Below are 10165 nucleotides of genomic sequence, written 5' to 3'. Positions count from 1 at the left end.
TTATTTAGTGTATTTTATGTATTCTTGTTTTATTGTATTATGTATTATTTTATTTATTTATTTATTTAAAAACTTTTATATACCGGTATTAGTATGCATACATCATACCGGTTTACAATGTAACTTAAAAGGCAGAAATTACAATGAACAGGGAGGGCGAACAAGGAGGAGTATACAAAGAGCAGGAGGTGGAGGAATTAAAGCAATAAATAAAACTGCAACGGACTATTTACAGAAATATACAAGGCGTAGGCAAGATACTTGCGGAAGTCAGTGTACTTAATCAGGGTAGGCTTGTCGGAAGAGCCATGTTTTAAGTTTTTTTCTGAACTTGGCGTAACATGGCTCTAGCCTGAGAGTGGTAGGGAGGGCGTTCCATTGTTTAGGGCCTGCAATGGATAGTGCACGGTCCCTAGTAGAGGAGAGGTGGGCTTTTTTCAAAGGGGGAATGGAGAGGGTGCCTTTGTTGACAGTGCGAGTGGGTCGTTCAGTGCGTATAGGACGAAAGGGTTCATCCAACCAATTGGAATTGTGCGAGTGGATGGACTTGTGCACTATGGTTAGAATTTTGAAGAGAATTCGGGATGCGATGGGGAGCCAGTGGAGTTCTTTGAGTATAGGGGTAATGTGATCAGCTTTCCTTGAGTTGGTGATGACCCTGGCGATGGCATTCTGGAGCATTTGTAAGGGCTTGGTGGTGGAGGAGGGTAGGCCGAGGAAGAGGGCATTACAGTAGTCCAGCTTTGAGGAAAGGGTGGCTTGGACGACGGTGCGGAAGTCATGATAGTGGAGGAGGGGTCTGAGTTTCTTCAGGATGTGAAGCTTGAAGAAACCTTCTTTGAGGATGGAGTTGATCTGTTTTTTGAGATTGAGTTGTTGATCTATGATAACCCCAAGGTCTCTTACTGTGGGTTGGGGTGTTATGACGTTGAAAGCTGGATCGTTGGAGATTGGTGGTTTGGGAGGGAGGTGAGGAGAGATAAGGAGCAGCTCTGTTTTGGAGGAGTTTAGAGCGAGGTGGATGTTGGTGAGGAAGTCATTTATGTTGGCAAGACATGTGTTCCAGAAGGCAAGGGAATCTGAGAGAGAGCTGTGAATGGGAATGACGATTTGAACGTCATCTGCATAGAGGTAGAATTTGAGGCCGAGGTCTGTGAGGAGCTGACATAGAGGTGTGAGATAAATGTTGAAAAGGGTGGAGGAGAGGGAGGAGCCTTGTGGGACACCTTGAGACAAGGGGTAGAGTGTGGAGTTGGCATTTCCTATCTTGACGGAGAACTTTCTGTTAGATAAGTAGGATTTAAACCATAGTAGGGCTAGGCCTGAGATGCCTATTTCGGATAGCCGGTTGATGAGGAGGTTATGGTTGATGGTATCAAAGGCAGCTGAGATGTCGAGTAGGGCGAGGAGGTAACAGTTGCCTCGGTCCATGCCTATGAGTAAGTGGTCCGTGAGGGAGAGCAGGAGGGTTTCTGTATTGAGGTATTTACGGAAGCCGTATTGGGCTGGATGCAGAATGTTGTTGCTTTCTAGATATTCTGTAAGTTGGATGTTTACAATCTTTTCCATAATTTTGGATAGGAAGGGCAGGTTAGAGATAGGGCGGAAGTTAGCGGGGTCTTTAGGGTCTAGTGTTGGTTTTTTTAGGAGGGGCTTGACAATAGCTTGTTTGAGAGCATCTGGGACAGAGCCTGAAGAGAGGGAGGAGTTTATGATGTCTGCGATGGGTTTGGATATAGTATTCGGGATGGAGAGGAGGGATTTTGTGGGAATGGTGTCTGAAGGGTGGGAAGCTGGTTTGAGTTTTCTGAGAATAGATTCCACTTCTTTAGCGGAAGTCAGGTCAAGGGTTTGGAGGGTGGGTGAAGTGGGGGAAGGTTGGAGGGAGGGGGAAGGGGAGGTAGATGGAGAAGGGTGTTGAAATCTGCGGAGGATGTTGGTGATTTTTGTGAGGAAATACTGGGCGATTTCTTCGCTCTTAGTGGAGGCATCATTCTCAGGGATAGTGGGCTGAGAGGATTTGGTGAGGTTGGCAACATAATTGAAAAGAGCTTTCGGGTTGTACATGTATTGGTGGATCTTAGCTGAAAAGTAGTCTCTTTTTGTTTTGAGGGTGGTTATTCTATATTGGTGAAGGGTAGTTTTGAAACTTGAGGCGAGTTGAGGTGAGGGGGCTTTACGCCAGCTTCTCTCTCGCTGCCTGAGGGTATTTTTTAGGGATCTTAGTTCAGTCGTGTACCAGGGTTGATGATTTTTTGTGGGTTGGGTAATGTTACGTCTGGAGATGGGGCATAGTTTAATTTTATATATATATATCTGTTTTATATATTTTGTATTATCTTTTTTTTTTATAAATGTCTATTTTTATTTATTTATTTTTTTGCTAATGTTGTAAGCTGTCAAGCACATTTTGTTATAGATGGAATAGAAACACTTTTCAAATAAAATAAACAAACAAATAAATAATAGGACCCTCCCTTCAGTATTGGGTCTCCTTGTGTCTGTAATGCTCAGACGTAAAGTTAGGAAAGAACATACTGGAGCACCTTGCTCTGCAGGTACTTACAACAGAGGGCAGCTTTCCTATCTGAGATTTGTGTGGAGGGCATCTAATTTCATTAAACCTAAGAGTCCTATGGCATTTAATTAAAGCAGACTGGACACTGCAGTGTGAAGGATTTTTTTTTTTAAACTCTTTATTTATAGATTTTCCAACATATAAAGCAAGAACAGAATCAAGTGGAATACACACATCAGATCATGTCTCACTGCTTCGTAAAAAATGCATCCAAAATGCTGTGGTTTGGCGAGTAGTAGTCCTGCAGCGCAGACCTAGAAAGATAAATGAGGAGAAAACACTTAGGGGCAAATCTTTAAAGGTACGCACGGGCGCAGATTTGTTCGCACAACCCGGCGCGAACAGATCTACGCCCGATTTTATTACATGCACGCGCTACCGCGCGCCAAGCCAAGCAGCCTGCCTCCATTCCCTCCGAGGCCGGTCCGAAATCGGAGCGGACTCGGAGGGAACTTTCCTTCTGCCTCCCCCCACCTTCCCCTATCTAACCCACCCCCCAGCCCTACCTAAATCCCCCTCCTAACCTTTATCGAAGATGTTACGCCTGCCGGCTCTCCGTTCCCTGGCATGGCGGCTGTGCCAGAGGCCTCGGTCCTGCCCCCAGAACACCCCCTTTTGCAAGCCCTGGGGCTTGTGCGTGCCGCCGAGCCTATGCAAGACAGGCTCGGCACGCGCAGGGGCAGGTTTTCGGGAGTTACGCGCATATCTTACGCACGTACCCCTTTGAAAATCTGCCCCATAATCTGCAGAACTCGACTAGATATGAATGATATGGACCCCCAAATTGCATTATATTTAAACTGTTCATGTCAAAGTGCATAGCAAAGATTTTCAATATCTGCAATATGATGAACTTGTCATCGCCAATACTCAAGGCATGGGTTCCTCTTCCAAAAAGCAGCAACAGGTCACTAAAAGCAGATGGTCCACCAATCCCGGGAACTAACCATCCCTCCTCCCAAGAAGGCCTGTAATGGGTGCAAGATACAGAGGAACATTAATTATATCAGCAGTGACATCAGCCACTTCGCGCCAAAATCGCCTAATACTCACACAGTGCCACCACATATGTATATATGTGCCTTGTTCCCCACAACCCCGCAAACAGTATGGACTATAATCAGAGAACATGTGAGAGTAACTGACACACGTTCTATAGGTTCTGTGCAACGGCCGGATCATTAATTTTGCTTGGCATTTACCGAGAGAACTGCGATGTGCATTGACCCAAATACTTTTCCACGTTAGTACAGTGAGAGAGGTACCCAAGTCCTCGTTCCATTGGCGACTAAAACTTCCAAGGGTATCCGTGCCAAATTTCCCTTGGAGAATTCCCCAGTAAACTAATGTTGTACCTTTTGCAAATGCTTCAGGATCAGAGAAATACCGCTGCATCCCATTCAGCTCCGGGATAGGAGCAGCCGGGTCATGCAGCCTAGAGAGTGCTGCCCATAGTTGTAGATAGCATGATTGTGTGGGGAAGTCAAATTCCAAGCTCAAGGATTCAAAAGTTGAGAACTGCCCATCTTCCCAAAGCTGTGCAAAACTAACTAAGCCACACTCTCTCCATTCTTTTAGCCCAGGAGCAAAAAGGAAGCCTGATTTTGTGGTATTACCATATATGGGCCCATTAAGGACACCATATCCCTAGTCAAACCCAAATATCCTACAACCTGTCAACAAACCCTCAATGTGTAGGCTAACAAGGGACTACTCCTAATCACTCTCCTACGGATCGGGGAAGCAGGGAGAACAAAGGATAGCACAGTGAGATCCATCTTGTCAGATTGGAAGTGCACCTTTATGCCTGAACCACACCTTTAGTGATATTAAATCAGGCTGCCCTAAAATTAGGATGCGCCAACCCCCTTTGTTTTTTAAGAAGCCATAATTGACTGAATTTGATACGTGGCCGTTTAGGACTCCAAATAAATTTTGAAACTAGTCTATGCAGGTTGCAAAGACCCTGACTGGAATTTCACAGGGGACATGCTGGAAACAGTAAAGAAATTTAGGAAATATGTTCATTTTTACTAAATTTATACGCCCCCACCCAAGAAATCTGTAAGTCTGCCCACTGCTGCAAATCATTGCTTACCTTGCCGGTAGATCTTCACAGTTAAGTGCAAAGAGATTTCTGAGACCTCATAGAACATAAATGCCCAAATATTTGAATCCCTTATTCACTATTCGAAAGTCAGCTGTACAAGTGGGGACAATGTTAAGAGGACCAACAGGAAAAATTTCGGACTTGTCAGAATTGACTTTAAACCCAGAGAAAGCCACAAATCACTGAAGTACACCAAGCAAAGCGGGGCCAGACCCTCGTGGGCTGGAAAGAAAAATCAAAATGTCATCCACATAGAGAGGTATAGTGTGCTCATGCGTACCAAACCGGAAGCCCGGAATTTCCCACTGTTGCCTGATCAAGGCAGCCAGGGGTTCTATGGCCAGGTCAAAAAGCAGCGGGGAAAGGGGACACCCCTGCCTTGTACTACATTTTATAGAAAAGAAATGGTGATAATACCCCATTAATCAAGAATTATGATCTAGGAGCCTCATACATGGCATTTACCCACTGCACAAATCTGTCAGGGAGCCCTGTCTTCCTCAGGACTGAAAATAGGAATGATCAGGAGATACAATCAAACGCCTTTTCTGCGTCCCAGGATACAATGATTCACACTTTCCCCAATTTTTTAGAAAGGCTGACAATATTAAATAAACTTCTAGTATTAGCTGTAGATACATGTCCTTTGATAAACTGCGACTGATCGTGATGAACTAAGAAAGGAAGTACCATTTCCAAATGAAGCTACAAGATTTTAGCAAGTAATTTTTAAGTCTGAATTTAGCAATGATATTGGATGGTAAGATCCACAGTCAGTTGGGTCTGCCCCAGGTTTATAAATAAGAGAGATAGTCACATCACCCAGCACCCCAAAGAGGAATCCACCAACCTGGCACCATAATACACAGATTGCTAAAACGGGGCAATGTCTTCCAGACATTTCTTATAAAACTCAATGTGATAACCATCAGGAACCGGACACTTCCCAGTCTGGGAGAGCCCGGATTGCAGTCTGGATCTCCAAGAAAGTAATGGCCTCAGATAGCATCTGTTTATGGGCCTCACCCAACTCAGGGAGGTTTATACTATTCAAAAAGGCCTGAATGGTACCAGCATCCTGCTGAGCAGAATCCAAGTATGTCAGAAAAATACTGCACCATTAGTCACTCTAGCTTACACAGGTCTGAAGTCGTCAAAGCCTCTGGGGTACGTAAGACCGTAACATGTGATTTCCCCTGCCTCTCCTTCACCGCCCTAGCTAGCAGAATCCCAGCCCTATCTCCATGTTCATAATAATTAACCCTGTTAAATTTAAGAGCACGCTCAATTCTGGCCATTTCCATAGAGCAAAGCTCTTGTCGGGAGTCTTCTAGGTTTTGATATGTAACATTTTAGCAGTCCCTTTTATGCTGGGCTTCCAGCTTTAGGATATCATCCAGCAACAAAGCAACTCTTCGTCTCTCTTATTCATGAAGAAAACTGACATAGCTGATTATTTGCCCTCTAAAATAAGCTTTGAAAGTTTTCCATCAAAGAATGGGCAAATAATCACCATCAGGGTTGTGTTCATTAAATTCGCATACTACCATTTTAACCAACTCTAGGAACTCCAGTTTGCCCAGCAAGGAAGTATTTAACCTCCACATGGGAGTCTGAGGTCCAGTATCCGAGGGACTAAGCAAAGGTTCCACAGAACTATGATCTGAAATAGTGCAAGGGAGGATGGCGAAATCCTGTGTCTTAGCGAGGAAGTTAGGTATACATAAAAAATAATCTAGTCTACTAAAAGACTGATGTAGAGGCGAGTAGAACTTGTAATCCCTGTCCGTGTCCTGATAATGTCTCCAAATGTCTAATAAAGACAAGGAAGAAACCAACTCACTGTGATCAAACCAATATTGCAAACAAGGGATTCATACAACCATTCCAGTCTTCCCCCCATGCATAATTTATCATACCCCAAAGCAACAACATCATCCAGTAATCTCTTATAGATGGCATCCTGATTGTGATTGGGGCTGTACACATTCACTAGAACAAATTTATCATCATAAAGAGAACAGTCAAGGATAATATATCTTCCTTTTGTGTCACGTACTGATTTATGTACCTGCAGTGGCAGATTTTTGCTGATCAACACAGAGACTTCCCGACTTCAAGAGTTATAGGACGAGTAGTAAACACTACGCACCTAACCACTTTTCAACTTCTCATGTTCTACATTGGATAAGTGAGTCTCCTGCAAAAGCAGGATTTGAGACTTATTATGACTCACCCATTGCAATATGCGCTTCCTTTTTATGGGAGATGAAATGCTCCTAACATTTAAGGACACAATCTTAGAAGCTTATAGTAAAAGAACAGGCTCTGCAGGAGACTCATTCTTAAAAACATGAGACGCGAATACCAACAAAGCTCCCCACCATACAACCACACACATATGAAAACATGATGGCCAAACCAGGAAGGAAGCAACTCCGACCAAGAAGCTTCAAGAAATAAACAATAGTTTAAGTGCATAAGAGACTGAGCAGTGGGATCTGTAGGGTTAAAAAAACCCCGAAACCCAAAGATAAGGCAGTAAAAACACTTACTGTAATCAAATTTACTTACTGTAATCATATTTACCCCACCCCCAACTATTAACCAATTAAGGGTAACCCAACTAACCCAAAAGGCACAGAACTGGAACCTACTCCGGTGGGAAACTAATCGCGACTGGGGGCCCAACCTTAATGCATCCAGCCTCCAAACTCCAAATCCAACCTCCCCAAACCACTTAACAAGGAATCTGTAGCATACCCACCCGGTAGAAATAACAAAACATCGAAAATTACAAGTTCCAACTCAAATCAGTTCAAGAGACAACAAAACAAAGTCCATATGGGAATCTTGGCATGTCTAAGGAAAACAAACAAAGCTCGAGCCAGGTTCCCAACACGCTGGAAGGAGGAAAAACAACAACTCTGACGCAGTTCAAAAGGTGATCTGACTTCAGCAAGGGCTACTAGCAAGCTGGAAAAAAGTTGTAAAAACATAAAAGAAGCATAACAAGCGACCGATTGCAGAGATGGCAAGAGACAAAAAGAGAAAGGGCCCAGTCTAACAACTGGTGGTAATCTTCATGCCAAAAGCGCCAGCGAAGGTCATAAACGAGAGTCAGACAGTACCGTGGGGTTGCCAAGTGACCATGCCAAGTATATTTTAAAAATATATAAAACTAATAGAGAGAGAACTCCGGTTATCAACAGTTCAGTTCAACTGAGCCTGCCAACCTCCCGCGGGGCGCAGCAGAATGGCGACCAACAATTAAAAACAAATCTACTGCGCTATCATGGCGTGTCTGAGGGGTTAGTACAGCGTTTCACCTCAGAGAGCAACTGTTCAGCCTCTTGCAAGGTAGAGCACACAACCGCCTTATGAACAATAGTAACCTTGAGCTTGGCGGGGTTGAGTTCGCATACGGGACCCCCAAATTTCCAAACTCCCATTTCACTGCCCCGAAGGCCTGGCGCTGTTTCTGTAGCTCTGGTGAGAAGTCAGCAAAAATCATAATCTTCATCTCCGCATGAACCAAGAATCTGGCTTCCCTTGCAGCTGTAAGGATGTTCTGAAAGTTATGAAGGCGCACAATCAAGGCCTGCAGCATTCCCCTCCGGGTTGACATCAACGTGGTTATGCGGTGTGCCCCCTTAATTTTAATGGTGCCATTTTTGCACTGGACGTCAAGCAGCTGGGGAAGCCATCGTGCTATAAAAGTGACGACATCATGCCCCTCAGTCTTAACCGGTCAAGACCTATTATCCAAATATTATTATATCTTGACTGGTTTTCTAGGTCAATTTTATAAACGACGGAGGTCTGCTGATGCTCCATTTTCTCTACCTTAGCATTCGCGACGTCAAATTGTCTTCCAGGTCCAAAATGCGGGTCTTGGCCTCCTCCAGCCGCCCCCAGTGATCTTGTACAGTGTCCACGAGCTGGCAAATTTTGTCCACCGTGACACCCAGTCAGGTATGGAGGCGCGAGGTTATTTTAGCCATAAACTCCTCCAGAAGGCCCTCAACTATATCTGGGCCGCTCACGGTGGGCACAGGTGTTTCATCCAGTTCATCAAATATGGATGCCGCCAACTCTCCATCCCACTCAGGTGATTTATCCCATGACAGTTTTTTAGGGGGCTTCGATCTTTGCTCAGCCCATAAGGCAGGTAAAGAACCTTGTGAAGAATCCTTACTCATTGCCATAATCAGGAGATTAGTAAAAGGTGAAAGGATTGGAGCAGGTAAGTACGAGGAGGCTCCGCTTCACTCAGAGCAGAACCGGAAGTCAGGATTTTTTTTTTAAGTCGGCAGTGCCTCCTGCTGGCTGCAGAAGTGAAAGGTTGAGGAGAGCATCAAAAATGTGTCACACAAGGCGTCTTCAAATAAAAAAATCAGACCCAGCAAATGTAAAGAAAGAACATATGAAAACGACTGAGCTAAGATCCAAAGAAGCAGCTGCTTCCACTTCAGCCCCCCCTCCTCTGCCGGGATCGGCGTGGGCCCGACTGCCAGCTGGGTGCCTTGAAGCAACGCCTTACCAACGGTCTGGCTCATACTCTCCAACGTTTGCAACTCCACAGTAGGTAAGCGTAGGTTAAGTTAATGAAAGCAGGCAGGCCGAGAGCACCGCAGCTCCACCAGCCAAAAGCAGATGCCTTCTGGGGCAGTTTGCGGTCGCCCTCGCTATGTGCGGGCAGTTTGCAAAGGGAAGCCATGCACGTAGTTTCCTTTTGAAAGTTAGCGAACGTAAAGAACGAGAACCAGAAGTGTCCATGGGTTTGGCACCTGCTGTTTGCGCGGGCAGCTGCTGAGAATGTGTAAAATAGCATGTGTGCATTTAAAAAAAAAAATGTCAAGTGTGCCCGTTGATTTACTCTACACACGTACTCATGCCTACCTACCGTGCGCGCATTTTATACGGAGGACAGCGGTTTTCCCAAGTAAATGGCTTTGCAATTTGCTCTCCAGGAATGCTAGGGAGGAAAGCATGGGACTGTAATCATCCTCTAAAAAGACAAAAAGGCAGGTCCAGTGGAGGAGCATTTGGCACCCTAGTTAAACCTTCAGTCATGCACCCCCCCTCCCCCAATTTATTGGCGGCAGTTCCAGTACAACTCTCCCTCCTACCAGTGCAGTATCGGCTCTGGCACAGCCACCCTCTGGGCCTCACACTGGCAAGATTCTGCCACCCCCAAAACTTCAGCATGCTAGGCGACCACGTAGTTTGCCTGCTGGAAGCTCCAGCCCTGCAAAAAGGCGCTGCCCTGGCATTTTATCTCTGATCAGGAAGGGGGCAGCAGGAGAATACTTTGCACCCTCTCTTAATGGTCCCGCTTAGTCCCCTGCAGGAGATCCCCAGCAGGTGCATGGGTTCTTGTGATCAAAATCAGGCAGAGAGCCCAGAGACTGGGTAAAGACCCTGACAAAGAGTTAGAGAGTGTGAGGCCTGCACCATTTTACATTTCTCTGGAA

The sequence above is a fragment of the Rhinatrema bivittatum genome, chromosome 3 (genome assembly GCF_901001135.1).
Source record: "Rhinatrema bivittatum chromosome 3, aRhiBiv1.1, whole genome shotgun sequence".
Taxonomy (NCBI): domain Eukaryota; kingdom Metazoa; phylum Chordata; class Amphibia; order Gymnophiona; family Rhinatrematidae; genus Rhinatrema; species Rhinatrema bivittatum.
The sequence above is the reverse complement of the archived record's forward strand: the minus strand, read 5'-3'. Positions refer to the sequence as shown.